Genomic DNA, 28000 nt, shown 5'->3' with positions numbered 1-28000 from the left:
GACTGTCTTTTGGGATTCGCAAGGAATAATCCTCATCGACTATCTGGAAAAGGGTAAAACTATTACAGGTGCATATTATTCATCGTTATTGGACCGTTTGAAAACCACGATTGGCCCACAAAAAGGTCCTTTTCCATCACGACAACGCACCAGCTCACACCTCAGCAGTTGTGGTCGCAAAATTAATGGAAATAGGGTTCCAACTCGTTTCACATCCCCCCTATTCTCCAGACTTGGCTCGCTCGGACTACTATTTGTTCCCCAATATGAAGAAATGGCTGGCGGGAAAAAGATTTTATTCAAACGAGGAGGTGATTGCAGAAACGAATGGCTATTTTTCAGACTTGGACAAATCCTATTATTCGGAAGGGATCAACAAACTAGAGCAGCGTTGGACGAAGTGTATAAGCCTAAAAGGAGACTATGTTGAAAAATAAAAAAGGTTTACCCCAAAAAATTAAGTAGTTTTTATTTTTGCACGGACTTTTCAAACGACCCTCGTAGTAGTCAAATTGATATTTTTCGCCAATGAAATTTAGCGAATCTCTCTTAAACACTAAAAGTAAAAGATTTAATGGGAACAGGAAATAAGAATGACCCAAGTGGAAAATTCCATTTTACATTCAGGGTGATCCATTTAAAACGCACCAATCGCTAATAACTTTTTAGGAAAGCGGAATTCCGGAAAAATCCAAGAAGTAAACTATATGTTTTTTTTGGTCTAGTTTTCAAATTTTTCTCCGCCAATGCTGTATCTTCATTTTCGGCAGAGTTACGGCCAAAAAACGGATCAAGGTTTCATAAGGACCACTGGTTTTGACAATGATTATGAAAACCACATAAAAAATAGTGAAAAATGACGTTGATCCCGTTACGATATCCCTAATATTTGTCGATATATTTAATATTAAAGTTACAATTTTATCTATTCGTGAACGGTTTTCAACATTAATTTTCTACCAGAAATACACGTTTTGGGAGGTCCTCTGACTGCGAAAAATTTTTATTTGTGAAGCAATGAACAAAAATAATAATAATTGAAGTTTTTTAAAAACTGTTCTGTAATGTAATGGTTATGGGTGAATCTGGATAAATTTGTTTTATCATTAAATAAAAGCGATCATCACATCATGATAATGTACCCCCGTATGCAAGACTTCTTGGACTTATGGTTACATACGAATAGCTTGCCAGGGAAAGGAGGGTGTTGGTCTAGTGGTCCAGGGCGTGGCTTTGTAAATGGGAGATCCCCAGTTCGACTACATTTATGTATGACTACATTTTATTAAAAAAAAGTATTATTATGGATGAATATATACGCTAAATAGGAACATTTATATAAATTAGACACTATCCTATAAAGCCCTAGGAAATCCCCTCTCTCCTATGAAGATATCACAGCGATCATACCTAATACCCAACTTCGTATCCCAGGTGGCCGATTATGGCAAACACTTCCCATAACCACCAACCAACCATCTCTCACATTTCTATGATACTTACACAAATACAAATAAATATATAAGTTCCTGCCCATTTTACCCACTGTGAATCACAACCACAAGCTTTAAGCCCCTTCAAAACCGCCATTGCTGAGAGAAGTGGGTACTTACCACGGAGCCAAGCAATTTATTATATGTTTAGGCCAATTAGTCTCCTAAACTCTTAGTCCTCTCTCATCTGCATACTCCCTCACAACCCGCTCTCTCCGGCTCATATATTTCAAGAATAACTGTTCTGATACCCAAAACAGCTACAAACACCGGCATATACGTGTATATGTAACGACAAAAACTTGTGTGTTTGTTATATTTACATTTGTGCATGTTTAATTAATGAATGTGCTCCTATTAATTATTCAATTCATTTTCGTTTTAACTTCTTAGTAAGAGAAGGTAAAGTTTCTTACTCTTAAACCAATTCCAAAAAAATATTAACTGTTAAAGGAGGGGAAACGAGCTTAAACACTGACGGACTTTTTTCTCTAAATACCTATTTAAATATATCAATAGACAGAGGTGGGTTTGCTGTTAGTGGTTTGGAGATCTCAACTTGAGTCCAGCAAGCAGTTTTTCTCCTAATGAGAGATTATTAGTTAGTTGGAAGTTGCCCGCCGTCTGAAAGAATAGGCGATTACTATATCAAAGGCGCTGCATGTGATGGGTGAGTGCGAGGGGCTTGTCTGGCTAAGGATGTTACTTCTCGGGGAGGAAAAACCACAGCCTGAGAGCTTTACCCAAGAGTCGCTCTCCAGAATTAAGAGTCTGATTGAACGGACAGGTCTGGAGGGCGAGCTGTAGATCCATTGGGTCGCGGTGGCGTATTCCTTTAAGGCCACCCTCCTGGAATCTAATCCAAACTAATATCAATGGAAAATCTAAATAAATGAAAGCAAATATTTTAAAATTCAGCTTCACATGGCGCCGGATTATTCTTCCATCTTCGTACTAAATTCAAGCCGCACTCTTTACAGTAGATGCGGTTCGCTATCTTGGGCTCTAATCGACAAAAAGTTGACGAGGAATTCACTTACTGTTGAATTTATATACAGATATAAATATCTAAATATCTAATATGTTAGCATCACTTCACATTCTTTGCTTGAATCGTTGGACTTTTTATTTGTTTTAAACTGTAGATTAGTGTTATCCCAAGAAAAGTTTTGTAAGTAATTTCGGTGATTTTTCAGTCCCGAATATTTGGCTTTTCACCTTCAATTTTTTTTTCGGAGAAATTAAGCAGAAAATGTAATGCATTCGGATGGTAAGAAGCAAATATTTATGGATGATATCTGCCTCGCCTGCAGAGAAAAATAAACAAAGAATTCAATTATCATAGGCAGCACAGCCATGACGTAGGATTGATGGAATTGATCATCAATCACATTATAATGTAGGCCCTTCTTCCATGGATGATGCTACATTCTTCATTTTTATTAGATGATGTGCACTATCCATTCATGGTGTCTTCTTACTTCACTAGATCTTCTCTTCATGTATCTTGTTCCTTCATCATATGAATGTTTCCGTATTATTTCTGGTAAAATACTGATTAGGACTTTTTGTATAGAATCAGATATTCTAATATGTTTTTGCTTTTAACAAGGTAATTGAGCTAAAAGCAAAATTAACACAGAAAGTGCGAATTTATAGAAAACTTGTTTTTAACATTTTCTATAGTCTCGTAGGAATTGCCAAAAGTATTTATTTAAAGGCCTATTCTCTGCTAAGACTATCAATCAATTTGGTTTGAAACTTATAATAAAGTTTTGGCAAAAACGAAGTAATTAGAAATTAAACTGCGCGTAATTTCGAATTCGAATAAAAATAATAAAATATGCTTGCGAAATTCGAGAAGTTTTTTGAATGTTTGACGCCAAAATTTTCTTCTTCTTAAACGGCGCTACAACTCATGAAAAGTCTTGGCCTCCTCTTTCCTGCACAGCCGCCCTTCAGTTACGGAATCCAAGCATTGCCTAAGCATCTCTTGCCGCACAGTCCTGCCATCAGGTTCTTGGTCTGCCTACCCTCCTGGGACCTTGTACGCTACCATCCATAATTTCTTTTGGGTATTTCTTCATCCCCCAGCCTTGCCACGTGTGCCCTACCCATCGCACAGTCTTCTGAGTTTTATAATTTTGGGCGATATCCGGTTCCTTGAACAAAGCATATACCTCCCGGTTTTTCCTGATTCTCCAACTCTGTCCCTCACGTACAGAGCCATAAATTCTACGGAAAACCTTCCTCTAGAATACCGCCAAGGACCGCTCATCTACTTTTGACATGGTCCATGCTTCAGTGCCGTATATAAGCACTGGCCGGATCAACGTCTTGTACATTTGAATTTTCAGGAGATAAGCTTGCTTTTAATGTACTTTACTAGGCCAAAATAGCGCCTATTTGCGGCCGTAATTCTTCTTTTAATTTCCAGGCTCTCTTGATTTTCACTACTAACTAGGGATCCTAGATAGCCAAACTGGTTAACCCTCTCGAATTTATAGTGGGCAATCGTCAGCTGCTGTTCCTGGTTGGTAGAACTATATCCCTTGCGCATATATTTTGTCTTTGCCAAAATTTTTATAATTCATTCAAAATGAACAAATTGTATGGCTACATATCCAAGCAGAATAATAAATAACCTCTTTACTAATATTATATAAATTTCAAAGTTAGTTTTGTAAGGTATAAATGATATTGATTTTGCAATATCAGAAGAGTGTTTAAAAACATTAACATTCATTCCCTGAGAGAATAAACTAATGATATATAGCACGCAATCAACACGCTGTGTCTCAGTAACTATAAACAAACATACAAACCCTCCTACTTGTATGCATTTCTGTTTTTTTTTTTTTTTTTTTTTTTTTTTTTTTGTAAAAGGTGCCTGTCGTTATTTTTAATTGTGTGTTTAAACTTTCTCCGAGTTATAATGATTTCGTTACAAGACTGAGCTTGAAAAGTAATTTAGTTCGCCAAGAACCAGGTCATAACTTGCATTTCCTCAATTTTAGAAATTAACACATGCAACTATTGATTACCAATTAGTTATTACTTTAGTAATTACTTTTAACATAACACGATACTTGACAATTACCATTTTTGTTTTGAGACAAGATCTGTTCGCGTGATGTTTGCCCCTCTTTTATTTCTTAATTTTTTTTATTTTTAAAGTGATCATGGAAAAGTTCGAGTTTGTATCCAGCATTCCGTTTAGAAGCGGGCGAGGATGTGTATAAGAGTGGGTTTATATGAACCGTTCATTGCACAAATCGATTAACTCCAACTTTTTGAAAATATCTTAAATTTAAGTGGTCATAGCTTTTTATATTTATAATAAATTTACCAAACAATAAAGATTACCACCATTAAACGGCCAAAATTTGTTGGCCATTGAATAATAAATTTCAGTTTATTTATAATTTATTTATTTTAAAAGACAACAATTAAACAAAAGGTACGGACAACTAAGACGTATGTTCGGACCCAAATCTAAACTAACCACACCTAAAAAACTAACCCTCTACAAGACCGTCACTTCAATCCATCTGGACTTACGGATCAGAGCTGTGGGGCTCAACTAAACCCTCCAATATCTCCCACATCCAATCCTTCCAATCAAAAGTCCTCCGCCGTATTGTTAATGCTCCCTATTATGTCACTAACCTCATCCTTTACAAAGACCTAAATATTCCTTTTGTCATTGAAACAATCCATTCACGATTCCTCAATGTCCACAAAAGCCTATCCTGCTATCCCAATTCAACAGCTAAAACTCTTTCCTCATCAACCCATCCTGATAATCCTCCACGACGTCTAAAACGACGATGGCCTCGTGATCTCCTAACTTAGACCTTTCCAGTAACCACTAAAATTCCCGAGAGTGTCAGCACTGGCTGATTTCTCTCTTCCTGTTTCCTTATGGTTGCGGTGTGCGTCGGCTATGCCGGGCAGTTTTCGCATCCATCCTGTATTGCACTTATTGCCTGGTGTATATGTATTTTTATACAGGTAGCAAATAAATGAACAAAAAAAAAAATCAGTAGCCATTTTGATTAATTCCGTGCTCTAACGTAAATTTCTTCAGAAATTAAACTCCAATTTGCATTTCTCCACTTATTGTTTTAAGAAGTTAATCGAGTTGTGCAGTGAACGGTAGTTCATATGTATGTGAACACTCTTGCTTAAGGGAAGGAAAATCAAACTGCATTTTGTTTGAATTCCCCATGGGATCTGCATGTAACCTGGCAGTTAACCTTCCAACCAAAACTTTCACTTTACTTTGGGGACTTTTTTCTTTTTTGAAAATTTCACAAAATGGTTTCAACAATTACCTTTTAATCTACATACTTTGGTTGCACGTATTTTAGATCTACAATATTTCTAAATTTATTAATTCTAATAGGGCATTTCACTTCAAGAAGAGGTGAATTCCTAATAGAGTGACTCTTTCAGAGTAAGTATAGTTGTAGCGCTTACTTGCGAAATGTGTTGTTACAATTCTTAGCTTGAGTACTTCTTTAATTTTTCAGGAAAATGGTTGAAACCATTTGTTTACTTGCTTTAAACCTGGAAATAGTGATTGGGTACTCTCAAATCTAGAAATATTTCTACATTTTTTTTTTTTGTTTAAAGTTTACTATTCTTAAATTCCAATAAAAAGAAGATGTATTCAAAAAACTGAGATAAAACTTTCATTGTTACTGATCGAAGGGGTTGTAGGGATTATAGGGGTAGATTATACATCCACAGCAAGATCTATCTGAGAGTTCCAAAAGTGTTTGGACAACAGGTCCTTACAGTGTACCCCAGGTTCTCTAATCTTCACTTTAAAGGAAACATTACAACCACTTCCGGAAAAGACATAATTTCTGGTTGATGAATTTTACCATAAAGTATCAGTTCTTCTCTTTCCATTAGCGCTCTTGACCGGCTCAACGATCACCAACCACTTTTCTCTGATGACTGTGCCATCATCTTGTTTATTTTTGTCAGATTCTTCTATAACTGTTCTTTCACCTTCACTTGGGACGCACTTTTGGTCATATCCCTTTGATTTTTTTTTGGGGGGAAGGGCAGTCCCACAGTCTTCCAAAGCTGTTGTCATTAACACGTTCCCCAATACGCCTCAAGTACCTACCACTTAAACCCACCATGCAGAGGCAACGACTGCAAGTTGAACCAGTCCATTATTCAAGGAAGTACTTGATCGCTGGTTTTACATGAATTATAAACTGAATTTATAACAGCAACTGACAAATCGGGTATCTGAAGTAAATAGACTAGAAATCTATGAAATAGACATTGTTTCTCGCCAACATCCACTTACGCATCTTCTCTTGAGATCTAAAATTTCAGAACGAGACTTAATGAGGAATAGCGCACGCACTGCACAATACAGAGACTGTAACTATTACTAGATTTTATTTTGTACATTCATTACACTTCAAAATGCACAAGATACAATCGTAATACTTCATATAACAAGTGAAAGGGGAAAATACAAATTAAAAAGAAGTGTTGAGGAAAAAAAATGCCTAAAAAAAATAACAAGAAATCTCCGATAAAATACACTTGACTCAAAAAAAAGAAAAAAGAATTAAGTAAAGAGAGGACTGTCCGGGGCAGGAGTGATGTTTGTGGCTGTATAAGTTGGAGTCAGTGGATACTAACGAGTAGTATAAAAGGAAACTGGGAAGTTGAGAGCTGGAGCAGAGAAAGCCTGAGGCTGGTTGTTGGTGGCTCCAATAGCAAGTGTGCCACCACAATTTAATAATCTCACCAAAAGAATGAAAGAAGTGTGAAAGAGAGGCAGAGCTAGAGAAGTGGAAATAAGAGTGAAAATATAAGGTATGAGCAGAGGGGCCGAACGGGGAAGATCCAAGTTTGTGCCTTCGCAATCACACCAAACAGTATAAGGGAATGTTCGCTTCCTTCTTCCTTTCTTTTTATTTCCATTTGTGGGTTCGTGTGTAGGTGACTAACTCTCTTTCTACTTTGTCTTGTTGCGGCTTAAAAAGTGAGAGAATAGAAGAAATAACCAATCTACCACTTTATTGTGGAAATTGTGGTGTTCGTGAGGACGTTCAAAAATTAGAAAACAAGGACGTCAAACATCAGGATATCAGCACACAATCTACCACAAAGTGAACACTCACATATCTCTTAATGTGTTAAATCCAGTTCTCAAATTTTCAAATAAATTTGACGAAGAGCCATAATAAGGCAGGAAGTTACTTTTTTTTTAAACATGTTTTAGCCAAATTTGCAATAATGATTTCAAGTAATACCTATTCCCTTCAGAACCACCATCAAATCAATTATAATGCTGTTAAATTTCATCGCCTTTAACTTGGTATTACAAGATTTTTCTTCAATGTCTTCTGTGTGCGTTTAGTTCAAAATTAGTGCTTATGCGCCTGACAATTCAGAGCAGCGAGGAAAATCCTCTTTGGTCATGTCTTACATACAGTGGCCATACAGTAGTGCGTCAACGTCTGAGGTTATTGGCGCCCAGAGCTTTTTACAGTGCACTGCAGCCCACGGAGAGTATTCGCTCGTTACGAACAATACTGTGAGCCGTAAGAAGCTTCAAGGAACGGAAAATCTAAAGGCCAGGCACTGGATTCGAACACGGAATCTCCGCGTGGGAATCCAATGCGCTAAGCACACAGATTATCCGTTCCTTAACTGTTGTTACTAAATATCAAATAAAATTCAAAGCGAAGATCCGAAATGGAACCCAGATCTAAACGATATCTCTCAATTAATTCTTAATTGCCACTTAAACAGAAAAAGTTATTTTAAAATATCAATATTTCATTCATTGCTACAAATGATAACAATACCATTACCGATGCAAACACTCAATATCTGTACGAGATAAACACAATTTTCTTTAGAACGTTTACATGAGCTCATAATTCACGACATACACATACCAAAACCGGAGTAAAATCCCCTAAGTGTAATTAGTTTCAAGAGCTGAAATTACAATAGGATTATCCCAAATCCTGCTACATCTAATTAGGGAAGATAACTGGGAGGCGAGTGTAGTTTTGGCGAGAGGCGGTAAATACCTATGAAGATCCTTCCTGTAGAAATCTCTTCCCAACCTCTCTCAGGCTGAATGTATTTCTATTTGTCGTTTTCCCGTTCTGAGAATCTCGTTAGCCTAATCTTTTTTATTTTTATTTTTTTAAATTAAATTTAGAAAATAAAAATCTGGTTATTGTCCGTTGGAAGTACTACAGTCCAGGAGCTATTCACTCATAAGGAGGCTACTTATAGCTCAAAATGCTCATAACAAATTTTATTCCAAAAATTATTAAAATAGAAACTTCTAATATGAATTCGAAGCTCGAAGAAAATTTAGAAAACATTTTCTAAAAAAAAAAATTGAATAAGTTTTTTGATTAATGTTGTACTTTCAAATAGACTTTAGAATTAGCGCTACTGGCTTCTACTCGAATAACATGCTGGACTCTTCAGAATGGTGATTTCGGATCAAGAAGTTTGTCCACTTTACACTCACGAGGATAAATTTCCCATATACGTCCAAGAAATCATTAGTTCTGTAGGAGATCTTTCTACTCCTGAAGGTATGGCTTCTACAGAGTAATTTTATACCCTATTCGGGTACCCCATACGTATCTTTTTCTTGGTCAGCACATTAATAACGGCCATTTTTCAAAGTCTATGGAAGTTTAAGCCCATGAATTGTACGTTCTTGTACACAATTTATCAAAGCACCTTTTCTGCCAATAGTTCTATAGTAAAGTAGTAAAGTAATCGCCTCTTTTTTCAGGCGGGGCTTTACGTCTAACTACCAATTAGGTGTCGTGGACGGAGGCGACTAGAAAACATAAATACTTTACTGTAAATTTCTTATATTAACCATTAAACAAAATCCAAGGCGTAAGACCGGGAAACGAACCCAGTACCACAATACATATTAGCTTTACAGGTCTACAGGTCTCGCTCCAATAGTTCTATATTTCTTTAAAAAAAACAAAAAGCTAGTCAGTTCACCCTCATGACTTTATCCTGCAGAATAACGAAAGAATTAACGTACATATTTTATTCGAACTCGGCATTTCAAAACATAATCATTACTTCCATTAGGCAGATTGTAAAACCGTACTAAAAACTGATCTAGAGGGCACCATCAATCACATCGTCTTTAAAACTGCCCCAAAACGAATTCTCCTGAAAAAATTATAGATTATAGATCCAAGTGAATGAAATTTAAATAGAAACTTTAGAGAAAATCTAAAGTGTATTTTAAAGAAAAGATAGAAAAAGTAAAAAATCCATTCAGTAGAGAACTATTCCTGATTTAGATTTTTTTTCGAATTAAGAATTTTACTTGCATAATTATTTCACATTAAATAATTTCTACTAATTTATGATGTGATGCTGTACTTTGCACTATAATGTCATGTTAGCGAGAAGCCTCCTCTCAAAATCAATCTCCTAAAAATGCCTATATATATATACATTTTTCAGGGAAAAAGGTTTCCAATAGAAAATATATAGTAACCTATTAGTGCACCTTGTTTTAAGAGAATCGTAAAAGCCTTTTTGAGCGAACCCGAAAAGCTGTAAAATCGATTCAATAAAATTCTAGTGCGCTTATTCCATCTAAAAGGTTTAATATAGGGTTTTTAATAATGGAACCCAAGCTAAACATTAAATTTGAACTTTGTATGATTTTTCGGTTTTTAGCCATGCTGACCTCAGACTCCAAAAACACATGCACTTTTTTTTTTATTTAAGGAACTTTAAAAAAGTATTTCTTTAACTAAAACAGAATTTTAAAAATGTTGACACGATAGCTATAACTTCTCTAAAATTAACTGATAATAAAATTGGATATATTCCAATATGGGCTGAAGTTTCGCCTTGCGATAATGAGTCTTCCTACTTCTGAAGAATGGCTGGCATTGGAACTTTCCCTAAAGAAGGCAGATCCGTAACTCTTTTCCTTCTCTGGATTCAGGGAAGGAATCCTTCCACTGACACTTAAGTAGATGCAAACCCTGAAGCTTGGGAGCCTACAGCTTTCACTATCCAATTAGCCTGCAATCTACAATAATTACTCCTTTCAAACTCCCCAGGATTATTAAGTGATTATTATTAATTTTGTGTGAAAAGAAAAGCAAAAAAAAAGTTAAAAAAGGAGAAATATTTCTTAAAGTACAAAAAATGGATAAAATATTACAGTTATTGCGTTAATAATGATTTATAAATGCATTGCCATTAGCTTTGGCCAACTTAAGGACAGTTATATATAGAATTATCGTGATGAAGATCGATACTCAATTCACAGAATGTTAAATTTAAAATTGGCAATTAAACTAAATATCAAATTCGACCTTTCTGCATTTTCATTTTTATCACAAACACACTCAATAAACACTCAATCATCCCATGCTTAGTAAAGGGAGGACTTTTATTAAAAAGTTTATAAACTTATTTTCAGTTAAATATTTATAAAAATTTTCAATTATCTTTCCCAAAATTAATGTACTCACTCAACCCAAAGGTCAAGCCAAAATTCTCTAAAGGCTTTTTAAAATTTTTATTTGGGCCGCGGCAGAAAACATGTACATGGCCAAGCAAGACATTATAAAAAAATACATTGTATTGATAACCATTTTACGAGGGTCGTTTGAAAAGTCCGTGCAAAGTCAGAGAGATAGCACCACTGGCGCGTATCGAGGTTATGTTTAGTTAGTAGCATCTCTTGGAAGAGCACACACCAAGTTTCAGCCAGATCGGTCTATTTCTTTGTGTTTGGCATTCGTTTGAATCGAGGAAGTCGAGTGATTTTCAAAAAATGGACGAAAAAGAAACTTTAAACACTACTTTATGAAAGGCAAAACGCCTCAGGAGACTAAAGAGAAGCTTGATAAGCATTATGGTGACTCTGCACCTTCGATTAGAACAGTTTATAAGTGGTTTCAAAATTTTCGGAGTGGCCATATGGGCACAAGTGACGCTGAACGTTCTGGATGCCCTGTTGAGGTTACTACTCCAGAAATCATTGATAAAATCCATGATATGGTGATGGATGACAGAAGAGTGAAGGTGCGTGAGATTGCTAGTGCTGTGGGCATCTCGAATGAACGGGTACATAATATTTTGCATCAACATTTGGACATGACAAAGCTATCCGCAAGATGGGTGCCGCGATTGCTCACGCTTGACCAAAAACGAAATCGTGTGAAGTGTTGCAAGGACGGTTTGCAGCTGTTCCAGAAGAATCCGCAGGACTTTAAGCGTCGTTTCGTCACTGTGGATGAAACATGGATTCATCACTACACTCCTGAGAGCAAAGAACAATCTAAACAATGGGTTACCAAGGGGGAATCTGCGCCAAAAAAGGCGAATACCGTTCCTTCGGCCGGAAAGATTATGGCGACTGTCTTTTGGGATTCGCAAGGAATAATCCTCATCGACTATCTGGAAAAGGGTAAAACTATTACAGGTGCATATTATTTATCGTTATTGGACCGTTTGAAAACCGAGCTGCAAGAAAAACGCCCACGATTAGCCCACAAAAAAGTCCTTTTCCATCACGACAACGCACCAGCTCACACCTCAGCAGTTGTGGTCGCAAAATTAATGGAAATAGGGTTCCAACTCGTTTCACATCCCCCCTATTCTCCAGACTTGGCTCCCTCGGACTACTATTTGTTCCCCAATATGAAGAAATGGCTGGCGGGAAAAAGATTTTATTCAAACGAGGAGGTGATTGCAGAAACGAATGGCTATTTTTCAGAGCTTGGACAAATCCTATTATTCGGAAGGGATCAACAAACTAGAGCAGCGTTGGACGAAGTGTATAAGCCTAAAAGGAAACTATGTTGAAAAATAAAAAAGGTTTACCCCAAAAAATTAAGTAGTTTTTATTTTTGCACGGACTTTTCAAACGACCCTCGTAATTACTTTTCATACATACAATAATTCCGTTACCTATTTAGAATCTGTTTATTTTTTAAAGAGATATTTGGGAGGCTCCGTGATGTTTGTGAATGCTCCAATTTAAAAGAGACCTGCAGTTCCATGTCTGCAGTAAACTAGACTGTTAAGAAAATAGATAGAAATAGAAGATCGGCATGCGGAGGAAGCCTAGTAAAGGTTTTATTTGAGGTGAATTCCATGTTTTTGTTGTGTCGTTGGTGACAAACTTTTGTTAAAGCCCATTTGCTTTAGCAAGTTCTTAGCAGAGAAAGCAAAGCCGAGTAGATCAGATAAGGTAATAACTCAGTTTTGTAGCTAAAGTGATGGAGTAGGCTCTAGCTTTGAAACGAGAGCAGAGTTCGGTTTTGTTCGGTACGTTTAGTGGAGGAAGAAGTGGAAAGCAGCCTTTCCTGCCCCCTTGCGACTCCTTCAAACCACCACCTCCAACACCTGCACAGCCTCCATCTACTCTTTGGTCACAAGTTTCACCCATTCCTTTCACAGACTTGGCGGTTTAGGTCTCTTATCGGGGCCGCCTACACTATTTACATGCTAATACAGTTTAGGTTTTCTCTTATTAAAGCCATTGATACCGCTGGCACTTTACAGCACTAGCACAGAACCCAGGCCGCCAGACCATTCTTCTACTCCTACCTCTCTTCGGCGCTAGTGCTCTTCGTGTGTGTAAATACGCAATAGCGGTGGTGTACTGCTGGAAACCAGAAACAATACTCGCTGCTTCCTTCTCACTCTTTCACTCTCATTGCATATTCATAAAGAAAAGACAATGGACGACAATGGACTTAACACCCGCCATATCCAGAAGAGCGAGCCAGATAGAGTCCTAGATTAGTGGCAGCAATGTTGGAAACCAATCTAAACAGAGATTAAGGTCTCTGCTTCCGCGTGCTCCACCACTCCTAAGCTCTCTTAGCGGAGACTGTCAGAGAGTGTGTTGTGTTCACGAGAGAAAGATAGATGTGGTTTTCAAACAGTCACATCGTTAGTGATCTTATACAAGAGATTAACAAATACTCCGTTAAGCCTACGTATCTTAAATGGTATTATGAAGTCTCAACTGGAAATGTTACCAACACTATTGGCCGTCTTAACAAAAAAAAATAAACTAACAACTGAAAAATTTTCTAAATTCTAAATTTTATTACTAAAGTACAAATGAACGTTTCCATTAAAACTAAGTATTAGTGGAAGTAAAATATAGAAAAAAATATAAATATATATTTAGTTTAAAAATTAGTTCACAAGCCCCAGGAGTAACTACTCTCCCTAAACCAAAAAACATAAACTTAATTTTTCTGAACGTTTACTTTTTATAGTTCATGCAATCTCATCATATTAATTATTACTATTATTATGGCGAAAAGTAGTTATTCCCCCCTCTGCTCCCCCTTTAAGTAATGCCTATTATTTCAGGCCGGCTTTACTTCTACCAAATTAGGTGTCGTGGACGGAGGCGATTAGCAAACATACTTTACTGTAAATTTCTTGTATTAACCATTAAATAAAATACAAGGCCTAAGACCGAGAATCGAATCCAGTACCACAATACACATTAGCTTTACAGGTCTCGCCTCTAACCGCTCGGCTACCGTGGCGAAAGCGACTATTTTATCCACAAACGATGAACTTAATTCTAAAACCTCCCAAAACATTAATAACGGCCAGAGAACTCAGTATACAAAGAAGATTCCATCAGATTGACTGCCAAAAACGTCACAAACTCAAAAATGGAAAAAAAAAAAAAAATTAAGAGTTGATGACATTATTCAACAAAGAAAATTCCTTTCAGGGTTGTGTTGAGAATTCCTTTACTAAACTTTTTTTCTGAAAACTGTTCGGTTTTCCAACTGCGGTTTCCAAATATCTATTGATATTTTGTTTCTAAAGAAAACTTGTTCAGAAAATGTATTAAGAGAGGTTGCAGGGAAGGGATGCTATGCGGTTAGCATAGTACTGGACTCTCACGCGGAGGTCCCGGGTTCGAATCCAGCTGCTGATCCTAGATTTTCTCTTCCTAGGAGCTTCTTACAACTCACTGTCCGGTGATGGACAGTATTGTCTGTTACGAGAGAACACTGTCCGGAGGCCGGCAGTGCACTGAAAAAAGCTCCGGGCGCCAATAACCTTAGATGTTGACGCGCCTTAAATCATTAAAAAAAAAAAAAAAGAGGTTGCAAAATTAGTAAGGTTTTATTAATAATGTTTTATAAAAATAAAAAATAAAAAGAAGATTTTTTTTCATCCCTTTTTAATTTTAACCCTTAAAGAAGCCCTTATTAAAGTGTAATATATGATTACCTAATTAGACAGTATCTACTCTGATGAAATTTGATCTTCATTAGCCCTAAAATATTTTACATAATAAGTGTTGAAACCTTCTTCTTTTTACACCAATTAATCAATACTTTAAAAAAAAAAGTGAAAAAAGTTACCATATTTGGTAAAAACAAACGTTCAAATTCTCGAACTTTTCGTATAATCTTTGACATGTATAGAATAATGTAACTTCTTTACAATATGTCTACCAGCAATAAAATTAAAAAATTATTGAAGAGGCATAATGATCATTAATTAGAACGTCTGTGAATGTCCAAACAATTTTTTACATTAATAATATTTTTAGTTTAATTCTTATTTTATTTATCTACCATTATTAAATCCTCTGTTCTGGCATTTACATTTTTGATTGATGGAGAGAATCGGCTCGTTTTCTATATGTCTGCTGATTAAAGACAAAGGGAAATTGGAATTAATTAAAAATCTGATGTAGAAACGTGTATGGTACTCAAAATTTACCAAAAAACTTCGAATTTTTACTAAAAGTCTGTTTAAAAAATGGTCTACCTAAGACCTTGGTCTAAGAGGCTATTAAGGGAAGCGAGACCTCAAAGAAGCCTTTTCAATCTATTCAAATGAAATTAAGATTTCACCATCTTGGCTGGGACTGCATCTCTCATACTGACTTCGTAAATAGCAATGCTGTGGAGAAAATGCTGCACTAAAAATGTTTTCATTGGGGGTGAATTAACAACTTCTGTAGAAAAAAGTTGAATAATGAAAGTATAAATCCTAATAGAAAACAAAGACCTTTGATCTCCACTGTTCTCTATTTCTTCCCATAGCGATTAGCTCCTTCATCTCTTCTTAATAGAACAATGGTACCCTCAATGAAAGACAATAGCAGTATGATTCACAGTTTACGCTTGGTCATCCTGAGCGCATATTCCCCCTTCTTTATTACTAATATATCTGCTGCAACTGCGTATTACAAGGAAGTAAATAGCGTTTCTCATACTATATGTGCATGAAAATAAAATAAAATAAATAATAATAAAATGAAACAGAATGATTTGGAAGGCATCCAACGATGACCACCGGAAATCGATTAATTAAAAGTGCCGAATGAATTGTATTTGAAGAATGTCCCCTTTATTGCACAATCAGGTGATCACGAAATAACCGTCGCATCAGCCGTCAATACAGGGCAATGACAGGAACAAATTGGATTCGTACGTCGGGAGGTTACACTAGATTATACAGCATGCTTACTAACTACCGTTGACCAAGCAACTTGGAGCATACATGAACAATGATCTTGAAATCTGGAGACTAAAAAGGATGGAACCTTCGCAGATTTGCTTGCTTTCACATGACATGTACTAAGGGCCAAACTTAATTGGAAAAATAAATGTGTATTTCTCAATGCATGGATTACTAGTACGCATATCTACCTGACAGTTTCTTTTGTTTCCTTTTATTTTTGGACGCATATAAGTTCACCCCACAAATCGATGAACTCCACTTTTTGAAATATCCTAAATTTGGTTCAGACATAGCTTTTTATATTTATAATAAATTTCCCAAACAATAAAGATTGATACCATTAAAGGACAAACATTTTTTTGGCTAATAAAAAATGAATAATAAATAATTTAATTTAGAAGCCATTTTGATTAACTCCGAGCTCTAATTTAAATTGTTGCAATAATTCAATTCAAATTCGGTAAATTTAATAATGGTTTTTTTGCGTTTATTTTTGCTACAATCAGCGCGTTGGCTCTATAAGTACTAGTGATTATTGAAGCAAACGAGTGGAGAAGTGGTAACAAAACATTAGACTACTAGTCGCTCTCTTCACTTGAGAGGAGATCACGAGGCCACTTAAGGCGTCTTGTCGGGTTGTCAGGAAGAGTTCTAGAAGAAAGATTTTTAGCTAGAGGATTTATAATGGAAAAATTATTTGAATTTTTATTGTAAATGTAATTATAAAAAACAATGTACATTTTATTTCATTGCATTTCTCCCTTTCCGTTTCCGAGTTGTGCAGTGAACGGCTCAAATTAGGTCGGAGATGTGTAACTTGTTTGTTTTTATCATTTATATGGGCAAGATGACTTTCCTTCTTTCACAAATAAGAATTATAATGGGGTAAATCGTAATTTGCCGAAGGAAATCAGCATCTCCCGAAATAATTACCGTACTTAACAAGTTAAGCACAGTCATACACTGCTCCTCATTCCTCAGAAATGATTTAAAATTATGCTCAATATATGCAATCGAGATTAGCGAATAAACCAAACGATTTAGCAAAGAATTACTGTTTCTACATATTCCATCAATTTTGGAACTAAATCCACCAGAATGTCAATTTAATTAATTTTAAACATTAGAAATCGAGCAACTTTAATTAACATTCATAATTAGATCAATGTTTATATAAGTTAAATAATATTTGATTTGATGAAGATAGAATTCATTATGATGCCGTAATGGACAATTTTTGAATGAAAATTAATTATTAAACAGAACTATCAACTTATAAATGTGAAAATAAAAAATTGAAACAGCACCCACAGCTGTTAATGGAAACTCCACTGAACTAATCTAAAACAGAATTGAGTTTAGTTTTTAAAGCGAACTAAGAAAACTGCGCTAAGTAAATCCCACTTCAACCCTCAATCGACAATGTAAAGGCAATACCAGAGCTAAATACAAACTTCTCTAAACTCTTCTACAAGAAATCGCGTTCAATTTAAACCACACTAACAACAACAAAAAAAAAAACTAACACAAGTAATAAAAGAAGAATGTCTCCTAGAAGTATAAGATGGAAAAAGATGGTGTATTAGAGTAGAAGATGGTATATAAGAAGATAAGCTGGAAACAAAGCAAAAGATTGGGCTACAAAGAAAGAATAAACCTTCTAATAGAGAAAAACAATCTATTTAAAGAAGAAAAAAAGATTAAAAATTATTAACAAGAAACATAAAACGAGTAAAAGAATGGAAGCTTAGATTGGCCACTGTTTCTTATTCGTCTCAATGAATTAACTGTGAGAGAGGCCCGCTCACAGATTCTAATAGCCCGCTGTCTGGGATGTCCCATAAGAAAGAAGAAATAAAACATCTCTCTCTAGGCATATCAAGGTGCAGAATCTTAATCTGGCCTAATTCATCTTAATTAGTTCATTTCTTTTTCTTTGTTTGTTTCTTTGTCTGTAAAACTTCATCATTTGTTTATTAAAATATTTATCATATTTTGTTTCCACCTTTCTTTCCATCTTTGCAGAGGATACTGCAATCTTATCTCCTCATTCCGATCCTCTTATCGCTACACGAGCTCTACAAACACACATCAACCACTTACAGGACTGGCTTTTCAAATGGCGAATCAAAACTAACGTTACGAAATCAAAATTTATAGTATTTACTCTCAGACGGAAAATCCTACTTCTCATCTTCTTTAAGCAAACCCGTATACCAACTGTGGGCAAAGTACGCTACCTTGGACTGTACTAGACAAACGGTTGACATGGAATCCCCATACTAGACTGAAAAGACAAGAAACTAACCAACGCTGCAAACTTCTCGCCAGACTACTTGACAAACGTTCGAAACTTAACCTATATAACAAAAAACTCTTATGTCTACTGTTACTGCGATCTATTTGGTCATATGGCATCGAAGTATGGGGATCGACTAAACGATCCAACTCACTACACCTCCAGACATTACAGTCAAAAATACTTCGAAAACTTCTTAACGCTCCGTTTTATGTATCTAACCTCACAATCCATAATGACCTCAAAATCCCTTTCATTACAGATCTTGCTAACGCTCGTTTTCTCAAATTTCAATCCTCTACAGCAGCTCATCCTAACCCTCTCATAGAACACCTATCTTCCTCTAAGGAGGTTGAAGAGAAGGAGGCTTCGTGATCTACTCTTATCGTGAGAGCAGTATAGCAAAGCGCGTTACTGGAGTAACCCCACTGGATGCCTTCTCCACTCGTGATTTTCACGTATTTTTTATCAGGTACCATATTTGCTTGTTGCAACAGTCGTTGCAGTTGTAAATTCCAATATAAGATTTTTAAAAAAATGCTAAAAATCATTTCCCACAATGGTGAGTTTAAACTTCTACTTACAAATGGTCTAATTTGATTTAACAGCCTTCACAAGCACGCTCAGTATTCTTAGAAATTTCAAACTGAGAGACAATGTATACTTCCAATAAAAGCCAAACACTTAGCTCTTAAAATTTTTAAAATAATATTATTCAGTTCTAACTGCCTGACATCTATAAGTACAAACCAGAACGTTTCGCAAAGAAATTGAGGGGTGGATTAGATGATAGAAGGGCAGAATATTTTACTGGCATTATTTATTAAGTAATAACTAAGTAAGTAATAATTAAGACAGATTTTGGTACTGGGATTAATTTAGATACACATTCGAACATTTAAACTGGCTGCGCATAATGCAATAAAATTAGTTGCTCCATTTTATCATTGAACGTTCAATGGTATTCAATGTTTTTTTAAGGCCCACAAAGACAAATTTGTACTACGTTTCGCAATTCGATAATTGTTCATTAACATTCTTACAAAAGTACCAAGTAACTAGGCCTGTTACAATTTTGTATATTTGAACTACTCTAGTTGGCAGTGCATAATACCTAAACATTAGGTATCGTACTATCTTCATTATCATGATAAATTTGAAATTCGCTCTGATGCTTTTCCGGTAATAAAGATCTTAATTATGAAGTTTTTAGACGAGATTTATTACTTTTAGCTCTACAGGGAGTTGGAATAGCACTTTACCTTCTAAAGAAACTTTTACAACAAACATGTCACAAGTACCAAGTTAAAAAGTATTAATGGCCACTAATTTTAAGTAAAAAAGTGCTGGTAATGACTACCAGAATTGTAACTAAGAGACAGTCTGAGTTATTTAAAATGCAGGCGCAGATCTGTTGAAAACTAACAGAATATTAGAAAACTCAAATAACTAATAGTTAACAACCGAGTTATGGAGATTTCTGTTAAGTATCAACACGTAGTGAAGCCCGTCTGTTGAGATGCGCTATGCTCATAAGCCTTAACTGATATACAGCAATTGCAATAAAGAATGAACGTTCGCTTAAAGAACTTGAAGCCAGAAAGGAGAAATCTATAGGATATTACTACTAAAGAGGCCTGTGTACCCTTTATAGTGGCAGAACAGAAGTTCGAGACAAATAACCAATCTAGATTTGGAGAAGTTGAGAGAACACATATGTTCATTCATATGTTCTACAACTCAATCGGGAACAAGGACTTTGATTTTGAGGAATCGTTTTTTGCCAAGACGTTTTCAAGATGACTCACAGTTGCGTTGTTGCAATTTTACCTATACATCCAGCTACGCAACAAAATCGGATTCTTTGCGACAACCTCCTGTCTTTTTGGATTATCTTACTTATAAGAAAATTATTTCAAGAAAATAGCAAACCATAAAAAAAATAAATAAAATTGAGCAGCATGAAGATGACATATTAATAATACAATTTTCCAAATATTGCCATTATGGTTGTGGGTGGATGTATGCAAACCTGTAACGTGCTGCAGCTATTGTGTATATACATTTAGATTAGCTGCTCCTTAGTTGTAGAGTATTCCTCCTTACAGTACTGCAAACAAGGTTCTCTTTTTTTCCTTACTTTCTTGAAATGAGACGGTTGTCAGCGACAGACTTGACAGTCACCAGTTTAGGAAAGAGTTGTGTCAGTAACAGCAAGCGACAACACACTGACGCACAAACCCAATCCCCTTATTCTGGTTTCTCTCTTCCAATTTGTAAAGAGTATTCGTGCAAAAGAAACGAAAGTGTTAAGCTTTTACATTCCAATCTTCTTCTTCTTTTTTTTTCTTTTATCTATCGATTCTAATTCGCCTTGACAAGAGGGCTGGCAACACAAGCGGGTGAAGAAAGGTAAAAATCTGTAATGCGAACAACCTTAAATAAGAGATACATTTTAACAATTTAATGAGTCTGAACGTAGCAATCTGACGTCAGTGCACTTACCATTAAAATTAGTATTGTAGAGGGCATTAAGTTAAGAGGCATTAACTTCAGAATTATTGACTCCGCAGAATACAATATCTTCTTTGTTTTTAAACCCTCCTCAACTTGGCATTCTCTAGTTTAAGAATATATTTATACAAGCGAGTAGGAAACGGAATTTATAGCCTCATTAACAATGTTTCGACCGAGGAGCGGATTTAGGCTGTACAGATCCAACAGCAGTATCTTCTCCAAAAACATGATGGCATTGCATGATGTAATTCTCTTCCACTCTTAAATTTCAAAAAAGTGTGTGATCATCTGAAATGGAGCCACTCCTTTGCTAGAAAAACAATTTGGCATTCCAAAGCTAAACTAATTCGGCTAACTAAAAGCAGTCTAACAAAAAAAAAAAAAAAGAAGTTCTTGTGAGGGTGTTCCCACTCTTAATTGGAGGATGTAAGTAGAAAGAGTCAGTATTACCATATTTACCTCAATGTCACAATCATAATAGATTAAGCCAACGTTATAGCTTAAGAGGGCAGCAATGTTTCTGGTGGGAGGATCAACGAAGGCATTAGTGGGTACAGTCGTTCTTCAGGTAATGGAACGAGAACAGGTGTAACGAAACTGGTAACTAGTAATGGTAGTGTGCTATAAGAAAAATAAAATACAAGTAATTTTGAATGTACATTCAGTTAGTTAAAAGACCTTAAAATGGCACAGTTTATACAAGGCCCAGAAACCTACGAGAAATAACAATTTAGCTGAACCGAACAGATTTAAGCAACATTTTGCTGTTTTGCTAGCGCCATTGCAAGAAGGGTGAAGCACCGCAAAAAAAAATTATATTTAAGGTAATCGGTTTTCAGGAAGGGGGAAATAGATTTCGTCTTAATATGACTACAATCTCTTTGTGTACCCAAATGTGCAAGTGTTTGAGCGATAATTGCTAAAAAGAACAAAACAGGAAAGCCAGATGTCTATGGAATTTTCGCACAAATTAAAGAGATGGTAGAAAAATGTTACTTCAAAGAAAAGAAAAATATGAACATTGTTTTCGGCAACAAAGAACTGTAGTTTCATATTCATCATTACTTATTAATATTAATCATTGTGAATATTGATTGATTGTGAAATTTTTACCTTATTTTGTAAGTATATTATAAGTTAAATGATTATCATTAAGAATTCCATCTTAAACGTTTTATTGGAATAATCAAGTCAAGCTAAGAGGCGACAACTCGAATATATGTATCGTATAACAATCTGCCATCAATGAAGCCACAACCACTTCACAAACAATAAACAAAACCTGTGAAGCCACTTCCCCTCTCTACACACTCAGAAAAGAGAGATAATCTGCCTCCAACACAGCCATCTAAATCCATGATTGAACAAAAACAAACTCTCTAGGAAGGTGTGAAAGAAGTGCTGGGGGGAAGAAGGCTAAAACATTAACGGGACTCTACCTCCCAAACAATGGAGAGACAGACTCCTGTCACAGGATCTAGTTGTTTGGTTAACCGAATCCCTATTCTCTTATACCATTCCTCGAACTCTTCTCTGCGGAGATACTTCAGCTTTAAGGATAATCTCCTCTCTCCGTAGGGCAAATCTCTTTGCCACTCTTTAACTTGCTACTTGCACAATCCTCTGTGGCTTTCTATCCCTGATGCAGGATTATAGGAAACATGGTTAGAAACAACATTTCCTCATCCAATGCTCTTAAAACATGCGAACATAAGTGTGTCCCATAACTTTTGTGTTTTCATTTTTATATTTAAAAAAAAAGGTATTTTTAATTCTTAATAATTTCGAATTAGACGCTTTTTGATTGTCTTGGCGAAGTAAAATCCAAACAATGGCAAATTGTTGAAGCAGAATAACTTCTCGCCATTTCTGTGTTATCGTTACCCAGTATACTGCATCTAACTGACGATTCTCGAGTTAATTTACCCTGAGGTTCTAAGAACTGAAAGTTATCAACTTAACCTGTATCATGTTTCGGCTTCTTGAGGATAAGAGCTAAAAAGAAAGACGATACTTCCACAGGTGTGTGGTGGCACCAGTCTTTCCTTCAATTCTCTCACAAATCCAATTACCTGCTTTTAATTACAAGTGTAAATCCAATTACTAGTGCTTTCTTACTTTCTTTTCACTGCTCATTCGGTCACAACTCATTCCTTATTTAGCTAAGATTTTACTCAGTAACTTGTGAAGAAGCATATTACCAAAGCTAGAGAAATTTGTCAAGAAGTTTTTGTAAAACTAATACCTAATTATTTAAATCAACCTCTGAAAACAACAAATAAAAAAAAAACCTAATCGCAACAGAAGTGTTATTGCGAGGTGAAATGCACTTCATTGGAACCTACATACGAACCCACTATTCGACAGATCCTGCGCTACGGATCTATAGGACTAAGTACCTGAGAATCAACTAACAGAACCCAGAGAACTTGGAAAGATGTTTTTGACTATGGCAGAAGGTGAGTTCTAAAATGCAACTTACAATCGAAATTATCAATGATTATCTTCACTTGCACTTAAATTCAAGATGCGATCGTGCCAAATAACAAATAATTGTAACAAAAAAAAATTGAGTTTACTCCAGAAAAATATATTTTCAGGGCACATTCATACATAGAGAGATCTCGAAGCAAAAAAAAAAACAATTTTTGTCGCTTCAGAAATTAAGGATTTCGACGAAAATAAGTTTTGCTTTTCACCGAATGCTCTAGAATGGCTTAGCAAATTTACTTTAAAATACACAGATTGTGGATAAACATGGACTATTTTTTTTTTTTTTTGTCCGGGAAATTTGAATTCTTTGGCGCGTTCTCTTTGCAACCATTGGAATGCCACAACAAAGGATTCAGCCACATTTTTACGCTCTTAGAAGCATGAATCGCAAAGCTTGTGTATTGCTTTTATTCCCTAACTTGACCATGGATTTTACTTCAAGAGATAATATGAGCAAACTAAAAGTAAAGTGCATATATGCAACTTATCTGCCCACGACACCTGGTAGTAGTTAAACGTAAATCCCGCTAAAAGAGCAACTAAAGATTAGTAGAAATAATAATTTAATTCTTATATTTTTCCAGAGAAGGAAAATTAATTATTATATTAAATTTTCGAAATTGATTTTCTCAATTTTCTTTAGAAAACACTTAAAAAATTTCTAATTAAAGGAAGCATGTTTTCAGCGATCGGCTAATTTTTATAAAATAGAGAGGATAATAAACTCAATCTCCAGTTCACTGGAATCAAAAGATTCATCTAATGTTTTCCCTCAAAATCTGCTGACTGAGAATTTTATTTTAATTTTTTTTCCCCCACAGAAATTAATTTTTCACTTGAAATGTTTTTCCACTTTTAATATTTAAGGCAATGCACTTACTTCTGGAATAGGGTGAGTAATGCTTCCCTTACAATGAGCTTTGAGTTTTAAGAACTTTTCGAATATTTATATACTATTAAGTATTTTAGGTAAAATGTGTTGGTAAATACTCAAATTTTGAAGTAGATTCCTTAAGCGGAAGTTCATTATACGGATTAACATTTTTATTTTTCATTTTTTTTTTTTTTTTATTTACTCGAAAATGGATCCAAATATTTTTCATTAAACAAGGAAAATCTAATTCTAAGGAAGGGAAGATTTTCTTAAATCATTCCATTTAAGTATAAAATATTTGTTTATTATTCCTTACTCTACTAACTGAGAAAATTGAAAAATCGTCGAAAAAGTCAACTTGACATTTCGCTTACTTTGGTTCAAACAGAAGATGCCACAATATAGTTTCAGAGTCGAAAATCGATCAACCAGAAGAATCATTTTACTAAGAAGATTTCCAGTTTTTCTTTTCTTTTTTTTGGAATTTTCTCAAAAATGGCTCCCACGATTCCCTTTAAACTTGGTTTGTAAATTGGTCATCCATAGATCTATAACCTTTATTTGAAACATTTTTAGCAACGGAAAAATCCGATTAAGGACACCTTTTTGGGAGAGAATGGGAATGATAGGCCTTCCCTCTAAAGTGCCTTTACTGTTTATTGTACTGGATTACCATCTGTATAATATTAATAAGAATAAAATGTGAAACTGAATTTCCAAATCCGATTAATAATCAGATGACCCGGAAGTGGTGCTTTACCGAATATAGTTTTCCATATTTTAAGATCTTCTTGCAAACGACTTCAACAGTGTTACATAAACTTTACACTGTGATTACTAACACAAAAATCCATAACTTTTGCTGGAAACATAATCCCTAAAATTCTACTAAATGTACTCCTGTGAGACTGGGTGGTTAGATTCTTTTTAAAATGATCAAGAATTAAATATGAACCAAATTTACGGAGTTTAAAGAAAATTTGTGAGAAAAACACCTTGAGAATTAGTAGTAAAAGAGAATTGTGTGAGTGGTCACGTCATAGTTTTGGATTCTTAGATTGCAACCAAAAGTAATTCTTCAAATCTTTAATCCTACCGTTCATCCTGAGTGAAGTGAAATAAATTATCGCATTTTTCACTAATATTCTATTAAGGAGAGTTATGTTCAGTGCTCCTGGTCCAAGAACCCCTTCCTGGGATCTTCACTATGTTGTAGGAACAGGATGAAGCAACTTAGCGCATGCGATAAAACAAAACACCGACGGGTATCACCAAAACCATATTAATAAAAATGAAAAATTCATATTAATTTTCCCCGATATTGGCTCTAATATGAAATTCACTTTAGGGCAATTATAGAAGTGGGATCTGTTAATAGAAGAATTATTAGGGTAGACTTCGATATAAAGTACTATTATATAGTGTTAGTAGTAGGTTCAACCCAACAGAATAATATTGGTAACAATGAAATATTAGAAGATTGATAAAAATGGCAGCAACGATGAAAAACATCGATAAAAGATCTCAAACTTAATAGCGAAAAGATTTCCTCTCATTGAAAGTGTTCAAAATCATTAAGAGAGTAAGGCACATAATCGAAAATATATAGCTCAACATATAACGGCCAGTAACCATTCCAGGTTAACCGTTCGCAAGAATGGTTCGGTCAATATATTCAGTTCTCCAGTAAATATACAGGAATTTAACTTTTCTCCAAGGCGTGGTCAAGTATTTCACGATCTTAGAAGCTGATTTTTTGGTGGGCTATAAAGTATTGGTAAACTTCTGTGAAGTTCTTCAACACACTTTTATATAATAAATAGTCGTACACTTACGCTGAAAGTTTGAAATTAGGAGTTTCAAACCATAGGTTTTCAATTAAATCCCTGAAGTTCAAAGCTGATTTACGTACCTAAAACAGAAAACAAAAATTCAATTTTTTTTAAAAATTAATTAAAGTTTATAAGTTAAAGAAAATTGGTTATTAATATAAAAAAGTAGAGTGAAATCTGAAATGGCAACATGCATTAGTGCGTTATCCACTTACATTTTCACACAGACTCGGAGTTTTTACATTAACTTACAAGGTAAAGAAAGTATTGCCAATAATAATTGGCAACTCTTCTAATTTTTCAGAATTTCCCGAAAACTGCTTCAAAGATTTTCTTTAAAATATCCTTGCGCATTTTAGTAATAGTGGATTTATGTCAGCTAGGAAAAGCATGAAAATGGAAATATTTGGCCATCCGATAGTCCAATATCTTTTAAGGCAAAATTTAAATAGTATACTTCAAGAGTAGCATTGAAAAAGCAGACTTAGAGGAATGGATAATGAATAAGAAAACATTCTGCATGGATACTGTTGAAAACAATGATTCCTGAGCCAAACACTACTGCTGTAAAAGCAATACTCGTAATAATTGTGATGGAGCTGACAGTGTAACTGAATCGAGAACACGAGAACGATATCTTGGATTTTATCACGGCAGAGAACAATGAAATCCCGTGCCAATGTCAACTATAAAAGCAACTATAGAAATGTAGCGAGAATTTCAATTGTCACGAATTCGATGACGGGCGAAGGGGGCTTTACTTAGCTTTTAAGTTAACAAACTCTAGTAACCCATTGGTTCATTGCCCAAAAAAAAAAAAAAAAAAAAAAAAAAAAAAAAAAAAAAAAAAAAAAAAAAAAAAAAAAAACTCTAGAGAAGGGGCCCGGAGAGTAGCCTCGCAACAAAAGAAATGAAATTAATAATATAGCGTGAAAAGTGTCAAAAATTATTATTAATTTTCTTAAAAAGTTGTAATGGTTGGCTGGGCTGTAGGAGCACACGATATGGATACAGGAAGTAGAAAAGCTTAAAAATAAAAATAAACATACAAAGAATTATTAAATATAATTTAAACTATCAAAACAAATGTAGAAGTTTAAGAAAATCTGAAATAAAAATTAACTTAAATATAAAGATTGTGTGATTCAGCCATCGTAGAAGTGGCATCAGTATCATCATTACATAGCCCGTCACAAGCTACTTTATTTAGCTCTTTATTTTTCTGTTTTTAATAGCATTTTCCTCCGGATCTAACTATTATGAAGAGCGTTTTGCAAATAAAGTGGTAAATGAAAAATCACCCTTTTATCCGAAGTAGGACGGGGTTTTGATCAAGTGATTTACCTGAGCGCTCAATTAATTAAAAATGAGTAAAAAATAATGAAGATTTACCAGACTTCCACAGGAGTTCAAAGTTTCATAACTTTTCCTCTCTGAATGAGTTTGTGTAAGTAAATCAAATAGCTTTCCCGCCATGATTGTCACTTTGCATAGTAATCGGCTAAAATACATTAACATACAAATTACGCGCATGATCGAACAAAAATAAAGGTATTATACAAGAAATGATTTGAACATAAAGTAAATTCATCCTGCTCCTTCGCAGCACACTTTAGCAATAAGTTTGGAATTAGTATGATAATATCTGAAAAGGAGGCGAGATAAATGGAGAATGGGGGAAGTTAGTCTGAAGAGTGTAAAGCTGATTTTGTCATTCTAATTAAGAAGGAGAGAATTGAATAGAAGGCGAACTGTGGGGTAGTGGGAGAAATGAAAGAGAACAAGGGTAAGCAATTATAGAAGTGGAGTAACTGAAACCTCGCAGATCCTCAAGCACCTTATTAAAACCGGCCTCTTGATTATTTATTAGTTAATTTCACGTTTATACACAAGAAATTGAAATGACTCCCTGGTAGCTTTATTGGACAAGCACAACGCCAACTTGGCTCAGATTTCT

General features: G+C 35.0%; 1 protein-coding gene and 1 long non-coding RNA gene across 16 annotated transcripts in view; one reads left to right on the top strand and one right to left on the bottom strand.

Annotated features, from left to right (window-relative positions):
* Lar (tyrosine-protein phosphatase Lar) overlaps positions 1 to 28000 on the bottom strand; it is an 855139-nt gene that overhangs the window by 436664 nt on the left and 390475 nt on the right. The window contains exon 3 of one of the 13 annotated variants that reach the window (XM_074118646.1): positions 26047 to 26123. The exons of the other annotated variants lie outside the window; for them this stretch is intronic. The gene's annotated coding sequence lies outside the window, so the exon portion shown is untranslated. The remainder of the gene's footprint in view (positions 1 to 26046; positions 26124 to 28000) is intronic. 13 annotated transcript variants of the gene reach the window in all.
* LOC141449468 (uncharacterized) overlaps positions 1 to 28000 on the top strand; it is a 308854-nt gene that overhangs the window by 34544 nt on the left and 246310 nt on the right. The window lies entirely within an intron of this gene.

Source organism: Rhodnius prolixus, unplaced genomic scaffold (assembly GCF_049639745.1).
Source record: "Rhodnius prolixus isolate KJV_2025 unplaced genomic scaffold, Rpr scaffold_1, whole genome shotgun sequence".
In the NCBI taxonomy this organism is placed as follows: domain Eukaryota; kingdom Metazoa; phylum Arthropoda; class Insecta; order Hemiptera; family Reduviidae; genus Rhodnius; species Rhodnius prolixus.
This window is presented reverse-complemented; position numbering and strand designations above follow the sequence as displayed.